Raw genomic sequence first — 12,198 nt, 5'->3', positions numbered from 1 at the left:
ACAAAAGAAAAGCCGTTTATAATAATCAAAATCAAAGGACAGCAGTTGAAATGTTTCTTATAACATCTTTGAGTCAGTTCTTGACAAAACATTCTAAATTACTTCATCCTTGCATAAGCAATCACTGAAGTAATACTGTTATTCTATTTTATTATAACTTATAACTTAAAATATAGTTACATAAACATATGTGGATTTATTAATGTTAGAGTGGGGATAATTTTAAGGGATTTCATTTTGTAAAGACTGTATTGTAGGTTTCTCGTGGCCTTTTTACCATATTTATTCTAAGAGAGAGGAGTACATATTGATGAGAAGGTGTGGAGGAAAAAGCGTCTTTTGTGAAATGAAAGTATTAGTGGAGAAAAAAGGAAAACGCGCACATGGAACAAGTCGGTTAACCCCCAGCCGAGTGTGAGACGCACACGCCCACACTTCTGACTTCACTTTTCTCCTTGCCTTGGTTGCCTTAGTACTGATCCTCAATTTTTTTTGGTGTTGGAACCCTTTACAGTTTTTAATTTTGTTGACTTTGATTTTGGTTATACCTGTTAATATTGACCCTACAAGAAACTAAAATTGATAGATGTTTAAAACCATTATGGGTTAACAAAAACAGATCTTACTTTAAAATAACTATAATTTTTTCAAAAAAAGAAATGAGTGGTGTTTTGTACTTTTTAAAATCTTTGTAATATCCTCTTCACAGAGCTGAAGTTCTCATATCTGCTTCTGCATTCATTATGAGAGTCTGTTTTGGTTGAAGTATATGTAGTAGGAGAAAGAAGTATTTTTTTTTAATTTTTTTTTTAACATTTATTTATTTTTGAGACAGAGAGAGACAGAGCATGAACGGGGGAGGGGCAGAGAGAGAGGGAGACACAGAATCGGAAGCAGGCTCCAGGCTCTGAGCCATCAGCCCAGAGCCCGACGCGGGGCTCGAACTCACGGACCGCGAGATCGTGACCTGAGCTGAAGTTGGAGGCTTAACCGACTGAGCCACCCAGGCGCCCCGAGAAAGAAGTATTTTAATAGTCTCCTCAGTTAATTATGGATATTTGAATTTGATACAACATCCAAACTCAACAAACTATAGTTTCTTAGTGCCACATGAGGCTAGTAGTATTCTAACAACCAGAACCAAATAAAGAAAGCACAACAAAAGGGAAACTATAAACCAACATCTCTCATGAAGTTAAATGCAAAAATCTTTAATAAAATTTTAGCAAATTGTATGCAACAATGTGTGTGTGTATGTGTGTGTGTCATGTGTATATATGACCCAACAGGATTTCTTCCATGTATGCAAGGCTCATTCACTATTTAAAAATTAATCAATGTAATCTACCATACCAATAGGCTAAGGAAAAAAATCATATGTGCATATCAATTAATGCAGAAAAAACATTTGATGTAACTCAATATCCAATATCAGGATAAAAAGTTTCAGCACACTGGAAACAGAAGGGCAACTTTCTCAACCTAATAAAATACATCTACAAAAAACCTATAGCTAGCATCATACTTAATAGTACAAGACTGAATAATTTTCCTTTAATATTGGGAACAAGGCAAGAATGTCTACTCTCAACATTCTTATTTGGCACAATACGAGAAGTTCTAGCTCTTGAAATAAGGCAAAAAAAAAAAATTAAAGATTTATTTTAACCTTAACATATTGGAAAGAAAGAAAGAAAACTGTCGTGGTTTGCAGATGATAAAATAAACAAATAAATAACTCTCAAAGGACCTAAAATCCTAGATCCAAAATGTGAGTTCAGTAAAATTTCAGGATACAAGATCAACCCACAAAAAACCAACTACATTTCTAGGTATTGACAACAAAGTAATGAGAACACATTTTAAATGAATATCATTTACAGACACTCCAAATAAAATGATGTAATTAGGTATAAGTCTAACAAAACATTGGTAATATCTATATAATGAAAATTATAAATTGCTAATAAACCAATGACAACCTAAATTGTGAAGACATTCCATGTTTACAGACTGGAAAAATCAACACGGTAAAGATGTTAATTCTCCCTAAATTGATACATAAGTTTAAGACAATTCCTATTAACACATGGTAAATTATAGCAAATAAATACTACACTGGATATTTTTAAAAGGGACTCCTATCAAAATTCGGTTTAATTTGTTAAATAATTACACTAGTCATTATCACATAAGGTCTCAAAAATAATCATGTGGACTTTAAAGAATAAGGTGGAAAAGAATTAATAAACAGCAACTTGAAATAATTCTGTCAATATACTTTATTTTAAGTTCATGTATTTATTTTGAGAGATAGAGAATGGGACAGAGAGTGTGGCACGCACATGGGGGCAGAGAATCGCAAGCAGCCTCCGCACTATAACCATAGAGCCCTACGCAGGGCTTGATCCCACAAACTGTAAGATCATGACCTGAGGCGAAATTAAGTCATTTAACTGACTGAACCACCCAGGCGCCCCTGTCAATGCACTTTTAAACTGCTCAAAGTAATCAATGCTATATAAAAAACAAAAGCAAAAATAGACAAATGGGACTACATTAAACAAAAATCTTCTGTAAATCAAAGGACACAATTAATATGGTGAAGACAACCTATGGAGTAGGAGAAAATCATATACCCAATAAGGGGTTAATATCCAGAATATGTAAAGAGTTCCAACAACTCAAAAACAAAAAAAATCACATAACCCATTAAAAAATGGGCCAAGGACCTAAATAGACATTTCTCCAAAGATGATGTACTGACAGACAACAGGCACATGAAAAGACGTCAACAGCACTAACCACCAGAGAAATGCAAATCAAAACCACAATGAGATATCACTTCATACCTACTGGGATGGCTACAATGGATCAAGTAATCAATCAATCAATAACTGGTGTCGGTGAGGGTGTGGAGAAATTAGAACCCTTACACACTATTGGGAATGTAAAATAGTGCAACTACTATGGAAAACGGATGAAAGTTTCCCTCAAAATTAAAAATAGAACTACCATGTGATCCAGCAATACCACTTCTGGGTACGTATCTAAAATAATTGAAAGCAGGGTCTCAGAGAGATATTTGCACGGCTATGTTATTTGCAGTAGTGAAGAAGTGAAAGCAACCCAAATGTCCATTCACAGGTGAATGGATAAACAAAATGTGGTTTACATATACAATGGAATATTATTAGGCTTTAAAAAGGAGGGTGATCCTCACATATGCTACAAAATGAATGAAGCTTTAGGACATTAAGTGAAAGAAATAAATCACAAAAAGACAAATACTATATGATTCCATTTATCTAAGGTATCTAAAGTAGTAAAATTCATAGAAATATAAAATAAAATGGTGGCTACCAAGGGCTTGGAGATGGGGAAAGGGAATTGTTATTTAATTAGTTCAGAATTTCAGATTTGTGAGATGAGAAATTTCTGAAGATCTGCTTCACAACAATGTAAATATATTTAACACTACCAACTGTATGCTTAAAAATGGTTAACATGGTAAATTTTGTCATAAATTTTTAATCACAATAAAAAATTATATAAAAATAATACCAAATATTAAGTGGAAGGAAAAGTTGCATTTGTGGAATACTTACAAAATGTTAGAAATAACCCAAAAAATTATATAAATCCCAATATTTTCATACTTCTCTGAAAGAAAAAGTTATTACTTTTTTCTTCTAGAAAGCATGATAATCGCTCTCATACCACCATAATATGTACAGTCATACTAAAGAGAGGAAAACTCTTGGACCATTAGGTAATTTTATTTGGACATCTAAATATATATATTCATAGATATTGCTAAGTATATTTGCTTAATTTTATTCCCAGTAGAAGCTAACTTTAAGAACCTTACTTCATATTTATAGTTATTCTGGTTCCTTATGGATACTAAAAACAAAATTCACAAACACACTCTCAAGCATGTTATTGAAGTAAGTATGCCCTACTATAACTAATGAAGAACATTTAACTTTTAATTCCTTAGTTAAGGAAGAAAATAGCTCTCACATATTCTATACCCAAGATAAATTTTTAAAAGACAAAATGCCTTCTATTCTGAAATGACAGCCCCCTCACATATGGAGCAGTAAACTTTTCTTTCTTCCCAAAATACTCATTTGGCACTGAGTTTTGACAAGTGAAAAAGCTTTTCTACATGCATACAGTTCATTTGATTTTAAGCACTGATCCCCCTCGCCTGCACATCAAGCTTTCCTTAATATTTAAGACATCTAGTATCCTTTTGTAGCAGGTTCCAGAAATAACTTGTTTCAACTTACCAAAAATAATGGGTTGAAATGTGTTTGCTGACCAAAGGGGATGCTGATATGGAGTAAATGTAGATGTCAGAGATTTTAAAAAGTATTCAATGAATTGGACAAGCTATTTTTTTTCCTCAAATACCCTAAAAGTAAAACCATTAAAACTATCCATTAAATGAATAAAGATTATCCTTTTATTTACATATAATAGTAAATGCTAGCATCTATTGTCAAAATCAGTATCTAAAGGGGCAGCTGTAGACCAATTTTAATGAATGTGCATGCAAATTATGCCCGTTTTTTTTCTCTCACTTGATTTTTTATATTGTCGAAATGGAGGAAAGAATATTTAATATTCTAGATTGAGACATGCTAAGTACCTAAATACCATATTGTCATCTTACATGTGATCAAATCTAAAAGCTAAATGAAAATGCCCCCATTTGGTTTCATGTAAACTAAGATGAATATAGAAAGTGTCCAATTTCTATCGTTCCTCTCCAGAGTAGCTAGCACATATTTGTTGGGTAACTGCAGACTGACTGATTCTAAATATAAACTGAGATGTGTGCTAAAATTATTGTCCTGATTTTTTAGCAATCACTATGAGAATCACACATGGTTACAGATTTTATTTATTAAGTACCTTGAAAAAACTAGCTTAAATAATAACGACAAAATTACACATGAAAATTTTCCCATCAAATGCAATGATGTAAATTAAATCCACGTTTTCCTACCAATACTCCACACATATAACCATTCATAACACAAAATCAGTCAAACCTAGTACTAGGACCACATCAATTAAAGCAGATTTTACACAAATAAGTTTTAAGTGGGTTCACTCCTCTTACAAAAGAAAGATAGTGCTACCTTAAAAGAGAGATATATCTAAGCAGCTCTAAAATTCTAATCCAACAAAAAAATCTCAAAATAATCTTGAACCTGCTGCCTGGATTACTGCTAATCCATCTTCCAAATCTACAAATGCTGAATTTACTTTAAGAAGTCAATTTCACAGAAATACACTAATGGAGGAAAAGGAGAATTCATGTAAAAATAAGCTAATTCCATCTGGCTGAATTAGACCTGACATAGGTCAGGCTTTGCAAAGTAGTGAGTAAAAGAGATGGAAATGTTCAAAAGAATCCTTTGTCAAAAATAATGTTCCATTTCACATGGCTAAGCAGAGGAACAAAAATAACATGGAAGTTTGGAAGCTCAGGAGCCACAACACAATTTTAAAAAACCACACATTGTGGACAGTTCAGCACACCCAGCCGACCAAGAATATCATCAATTTCAAAGGAAGGAGTTCTCACAGAGCTTTCAGTCAGCCTTAGAGAAGACCCAGTGATCACCTGACCACCTAACTCTAAACTTTCAAAGGAGTCAAAGGAACATAGGCCAACCAGTCACTTGCAAGTACAGAGTGAAGGAAAAAAGAGTAAAACAGATTTATCACTCACCTTCTCAGAGCCTAAACAATCTCAACACCTTGGCTTTGTTAACTACTATGTGTACTATGGGCAGGAGTGTGTTAACAAATAAACGTCAAATGGGAATTAACAGAAATAAGGGTAGTGGAGAATAAATAGGCAAGCCTATTTAAATTTAAGTTTTTTAACTTTGAGTTAACCCTAGGGAAACGGCTGGCTATGCCCAGTTCAACTTTGACAGATAATGCCTGAGAGGAATGGAAATAAATTTACCACTTTCTGAAAGTTTAAGGAAATTGTTTTAAATAATAGTTCTCAACTAAGCACAGGGCAAATTCTTCCCAAAATACTGTGTACCTCAATGCCCGGCTTCCACCAGAAATCATCTGTCAGGTCCTAAAAAGGGGAAGAGGGTGCCTATTTTGGATTTGTAAAGTTGATGGTTCAGTTTTCATTGTTTCCTTTCAGATCTCCCAAAACTGATGACATATTACATACTTGTGCAGGTTCCCTACTTGTGCCCTCAAAGCATATTCACATCCCAGTGACTCCCCTTCCATTGGTCCTCAGAGAAACTTAATGACGTCCCCACCTCAATGGCTTCCGGTATTCCAAGCAGGTGGAGGTGGGACTCAGAGGAAGCAAAGGTGAGAGACTGGGGGAATAAGAGATGGCCAAAGCAGAGGAGGTAATGTCACTCCATCCCTACAACTGCTGCGGTTAGGGGTTAGGGGTTAGTCTCTCTCCTTGAGGGAGATTTCCTTCGGTGGAGAGTTACAACAAGGGAAGGGAAGTGTCTGAATCCCAAAGGGAAATGCTGGGAATGTTCTCTGTGTGTCCAAATGGACCCTGATCTCAAAGACTATCTCTAGCAGTGTACATGGGGAAGGGGCAGAAATCATCCATGTTCACTACACTCTCTTGTACCTTATACCCAGGGCTTCTGCTGAGAACCTGAAGGAGATCTGAAGTTCCCTCCCTCACCTATGTGGATTCTCTAAATTAGAGTACAAGAGTGTGTTCATATGCCTCACATTACCAGGATACTGAAGTTGGAGACCTGGAAACCTGATACAGGCAGACAGAAGAAGGTGAAGTTTCAAAGAGATAAGGGTGGGGTAGATGCCGTAGGGGAGGCTAAAGGGGAGGGAGTCAAGGTCCACAGACACAGTGCTAAAACCAGAAAGTCATGTATTCCCTTCTCTGACTATCAACTCCATCTGGCTGGCTCTCACCAAACATGTTCTCCAACCTATTGCCATCTCTCCACAGTGGCCCCCTACGCCTGCCTTTCTCACTACCCAAGATTTTTTTTTTTTAACTGAAGTATAGTTGATATACAATATTACATTAGCTTCAGGTGTACAACACAGTGATTCAACAACGCTATACATTAGGCAATGCTCACCACTACACCAAATAAGTGTAGTTATCATCTGTCACCATTCAATATTATTATAATATTATCGACTATATTCTCTATGACTACATTCAGTTGTTTCTTCTCATCCCTATGACTTCTTTATTTTATAACTAGAAGCTTATACCTCTTATCCTCTTCACCTATTTTGCCCAGTACCAATAATTTAAGTAGTTTCTCCAATCAAAAGAAGAGGTTGCCTGAAAAAGTATAATCTGAGGAACCACAGACAGGAGTGACTGTTATTAATTAATAATATGCCAATATCTTATATTTAATTTGTAATGTCCAAAGAGAACATGATGAATCCAATAGAGCTTCAAAACTTGCATAAAGTAGCCAAACTACACATCACAAGAAAAGAAGCTGTGACTGGGTGGTGACAGATATTAACTAGACTTAGTGTGGTGATCAATCGTAATATATGTAAATATCAAATGATATCAAATCATTATGGTGTACACTTGAAACTAATATGTTATATGTCAATTATATCTCAATTTTTTTTAAAAAATTTAAACTAAGAATTCATACTTTTTAACCTAGAATTTCATTTCTCAGACTCTATCCTAAGAAACCAATTTCTAAAATATAGAAAAGAACTTACGAACAAAGATGTTCATCACAGCATTACTTATTATCGTCAATAATATAGCAACATTGAGGAATGGTTAAGAAATTATGGTACATCTACCTAATGGAATGTTATGTAGATATTTTAGAAGCTGACTGTTTAGTTGTAATTAAGTGAAAATTAATGTTATAAAATGTAAAGTGAAAATATTTTAAAAAGGAATATATATATCATGATTAAAACTATGCACAGAAAAAAGAGGGGAAGGAAACATCAGAATCACATCAAAATATTAATACTTTGCTTATCTTTGTTAGTACAAGCATGGTGATTTTTTGCCTTTTCATATTCTTATAGCTTCCAAATTGTTCATAAATCTATAATGGAAAGGGAAAGCTTTTTGAAAGGCAAGCTTCTCTGAAAGAGGAAAAATGTTACTTGAATAGAAAACTCGTTCTGGGTTGAGTTGACAACTGACCTTTTTAATATCAGAACCCAGGAAATACAGTATTTTCTGGAAGAGCACTTGGAGCAAGGAATATGGAGAATGTGAGCAAGACTAGCCAAAGAGAAACCTAGCGAGCTTAGTAACCTACATTAGTTCCCTATGATTACCAGATGAGGAGTGGATTTCCCTGCCTGATATGTAAGGTTCTTCACAGTTTGTCACTGGGTAGCCAAATAGTCTATGAGCACTTAGCTGAACCTCCTTGTCTGGCTTTCTCTTTACCTATCCAAACCCTTCCCATCTTGCAGAGTGACTGAATTCACTTCCATCCATGAAGAGTTTCCTGATCCTCTTATGAACTCCCATCTCTATGCTTTCTCCTTCTTAAGGTGTTGATATAGCATTCATAGCACCACCTTTTTCTGGTCCTAGACCAGTTCTAATTATTTTGTTAATTACTCCTGTGTAAGTAAATATCTCCCCAGTTAGACTTTAAGGTCCTTGAAGTCAAGAATTTGAATGGTTTGCAGACCATAGTCATTTGACAAAACATTCAGACATACAGGAAGAGAGAGAGGAGAGAGAAAAGATGAAGTGCTAAAGCCAGGTTGGTATTATACTCATACTTGGTGATGTTATCTAAATAAAATGTGTTGCCTTGGTTTTAAAAGGTTCCCACTGACCCTTCACCACTAGGACACGTACTTTCTTTTGCTTTTTTTTGATAGTAGTGGGATCGTAGTTTTGCTTATTTATTCCTACCAAGTCTGCTGTCCTCCTGGGAATTAAACAGATTGGACTGCAAGATGCCTCACCAAGGTTCAGGATAGAGTCTACAGCCATATAAAGAACAAAAAGAAATGACTTCCTAGGAATCAAATTTAAGACTAATCACAAGATCCTACTTCTCTTAAGGTCTTGGGTGAACAACAAATACAAATTTGTGTCTCCATTTTATGGCCTTATTTAGGCAGTGGGCTTTAGTCTATCAATATCCTCATTAATAATTCTCCAATGTAAGTAGTTCAATACTCTATACATGATGGACTAAGATGATTATGTTCCTATCTGCCATCAAATATTATTCCAGTACTAAGAGAATAATGAGCATTTGCACTATAGCAACCTGCCCCCAGAGACATCAACAAGAGTTTCATATCTTAAGAGAGAATACATAAATCATAAGTGAAAGCAAACCAAATGGCCAAGCAATAGACAAAGCAAAACCCAGCATCCATTATTTTTTTCAGAAAGAGCACACAGGTCAATTATAACTGTTGACTCTGAAGGGCAGGGCAAAAATAAATCAATGCAGTTTCCCACTATACAGAACTACATTTCGCTACAGCACTTATTTTGCTAAGTCAATGCTTGTCCAGATTCCACCACTCACTAGCTATATGATCTTGAGTCTTCTCTGTATTTCAGTTCCTTAGTCTGTAAAATGGAGTTATCACCTACTATGCCCAATCACAGCTGTAACGAATCAAATAACATTATCAGTCTGAGTTTATCTGTCAACCTATCATGGGATGACACACCCCACAAAAATAGTTCAGTCACACATCCCATGAACTAAATACCTGTTCTCATTGCAAATGTTTTCTCTAAAGTTTAAGAAGAAAAAAAATATTTCCCGGTTTTTTTTTTTAACTTTCCTAATTGGTTTTTCCAACATTTGAGCAACCACCATTTATCACTGCCAAAAATGTGTTAAACATCTCCTGCTATGACCTAGCTCTTCTATGCAGTGTTGTCCAGATATTATTTTTTGGCATATGGTTTCTAAGAAAATAGGTTTTTTTCCATGCAATTCAAAGAATGCTCTTTCATACTAAAAGAACAATAATTCCATACACAGTTAGTTTACAGGTTGTTGCTATTGTTTGAGATTACTCACATGAAAATTAATTTTATGTTGAACATCTAATAGACCATATATAGGTACACTTACACTGGGACACACAACTCCTTGTTACGGTGAAAGATCCATGGGCTTTGGAGTCACGGAGACTTGCATTCAAATTCCTGTTCTGTGACCTTGAGGATGTAATTTAACTTCCAGGCTCCTCACTTTCCACCTTTGGTTCTAGGTTGTTGTGATGATTTAATGAAATAATATTATCTAAAAGTAAGTGTCCAGGCTCTGCAAGTATTATTTCCTGCCTCCCTTAAATCTTTTCCTCCTATACCAAGACCAATCAAACCCACTCTGAACACAAGACAACTTGCATACAGCATCTATTTCATACATTAGCGGGGAAACGCTAGGCGAAGAAAAACTGAGTGGACGAAGGCATGAATTAGGCGTCTAATGGAGCAAGAAGTAAAGGAACTGACAAGGGCCCCCTGCTTCACTCGCAAGTGCGAAAAACACACTAATCTGACACACTTTGAAGACTGCACCGCACACTCACAGAGGTTCGTACCATGCTGTGGGAAAAGGACAAAATACAGAACAAGCCAGCAGGGAGCTTTCTGGTTCACCCCACCCGACCCTGCCCGCCCAGTGGCACCTCTGAAGCCTAGAAACTGAGGTGAGAGCACAGCAACTGACCCCGTCCCCCTGCCCTCCCCCATTCTGCCCAAATCTCTCTCGGGGCACGAATGCTGCTGAATCATTAGCCCTAACAGTACGAGCTCCCGGCTCGGCTGCTCCCACGGGAGCCAGTGTCCCTAGAGCTGTGACCGTCCCCGGTGGGTGGCCGACACCTCGGGGTGGGGTGGGGCAGTGAAAGGGGGTCTGGGAGGATCGGAGCAGCAGGTACTCACCCGGGTGAGGAAAGCCCAGCCCCGGTCCTCGCCTCCCTCCGCGCTGCAGGCGGCCCGTCTGCGGCTCCCCCGCGTCCCGGATCCCCGCGGGCGGTCGCCCCCGGACCCCGCAGCCAGAGCTGGTGGTCCGCTGCTCCCCTCCGCGGGCCCGCCACCCTAGGCAGCCACGGCTCGGGGCTGGGGCGCTCCACCCGGAGCAGCTGGAGCAGCTGTCGCTGCCGAAGGGGGTGGCGGCTACCGACGGGCCAGACCATTAGTGGGCTGCGACCGGGGGTGCGCGACGTGCGGAGAGGGGCGGACGCGGAGGGCGCCCAGGCCCGGCGACGGTTGGGAGAAACCAAGGCCGGGGGGACTCCGCCGCCGCCCAGCAGCGCCGGGAGGGCTTGGGGGGTGGGGGGCAGAAGGTACCAACCCAGGAGCCCCTGCTCTCCCCGGCTGTGGACTAACACAATCCTTTAGATTTTCCGGGCACCACCCCCCCCTCCCGGTTTGCCTTGGTCCCGCTCAGGGCTCCTTTCGAACGCGGCAAACAGTGGACCTAGCGACGGGTGCGCCTGGGCGGTGTCCCCTCCTGGGGGGATGCGAAAGGGCGCTGGCCTGAGCCCTGCCTTCGTGCGGCCCTCTGCTCCGCGGTGGGGCCCGGTGGCGCCAGTTCCTGGTGCATATCTTACTCCAGACGTCTTACCACAAATCAGAGGGGGCATCTGAGTCCTTGAAGGGGTTCCTCAGACCTTTTACCCAAGCATCTTTGTGGAGCAAAGAATTAAAAGGTATCCACGCCCAGCCTGAAAGTTAGAAAATAAAATCAGGTGGGCCCCCTCCGATAGGTGATTTGTAGATCCAGGAAAATAAGGGACAGTTTTGAATCGTTTACGGTCGTTCCACAAATGTTGAACCACGGCAGTTGGAAAAAAATGTGGACTTAGGAAGCCCCTTTAACAGCTCTATAAAAGATTATTAAAGAAAGTCAAAAATATGTCAGGCTCATTGTTCACCATTTTAAAGATTAGTGTCTTGGGAATGGGGAGGAGATAGTATCCTAATATGAAATGAACTTCATAGAGCTGGGAAGAGAAGTTCCCACCGGGACATGTCTTAGACTGCTGTGAAAGCCCGTTTGTGGTCCTTTGGTCCCTGCCCAGGTCACAACCAGGCTTAAGCAGACTCATTTCAGACCATGGTAAAATTTAAGACAAGTGTATAGTTTTCTTTATCAAAACACACAAACAAAACAAAACAAAAAAAAAAAAACAGAGTTGGCA

The 12,198-nt window shown here is 38.4% G+C and overlaps 1 protein-coding gene across 5 annotated transcripts in view; it reads right to left on the bottom strand.

Annotated features, from left to right (window-relative positions):
* The window catches only part of TTLL7 (tubulin tyrosine ligase like 7), a 139,348-nt gene extending 128,015 nt beyond the window's left edge, over window positions 1-11,333 (bottom strand). For 2 of the 5 annotated variants that reach the window (XM_060624331.3, XM_060624333.3), the window contains exon 1: window positions 10,937-11,333. The gene's annotated coding sequence lies outside the window, so the exon portion shown is untranslated. Of the gene's footprint in view, window positions 1-9,557; window positions 9,578-10,936 lie in introns of those variants that run through there. The other 3 variants (XM_060624325.3, XM_060624330.3, XM_060624326.3) reach the window with 2 other exon arrangements.
* Window positions 11,334-12,198: the final 865 nt, after the last annotated feature.

The sequence above is a fragment of the Panthera onca genome, chromosome C1, assembly GCF_046562875.1.
Source record: "Panthera onca isolate mPanOnc1 chromosome C1, mPanOnc1 haplotype 2, whole genome shotgun sequence".
NCBI lineage: Eukaryota > Metazoa > Chordata > Mammalia > Carnivora > Felidae > Panthera > Panthera onca.
Note: the sequence above shows the minus strand (reverse complement) of the source record. Positions and strands in the feature narration are given on the sequence as shown.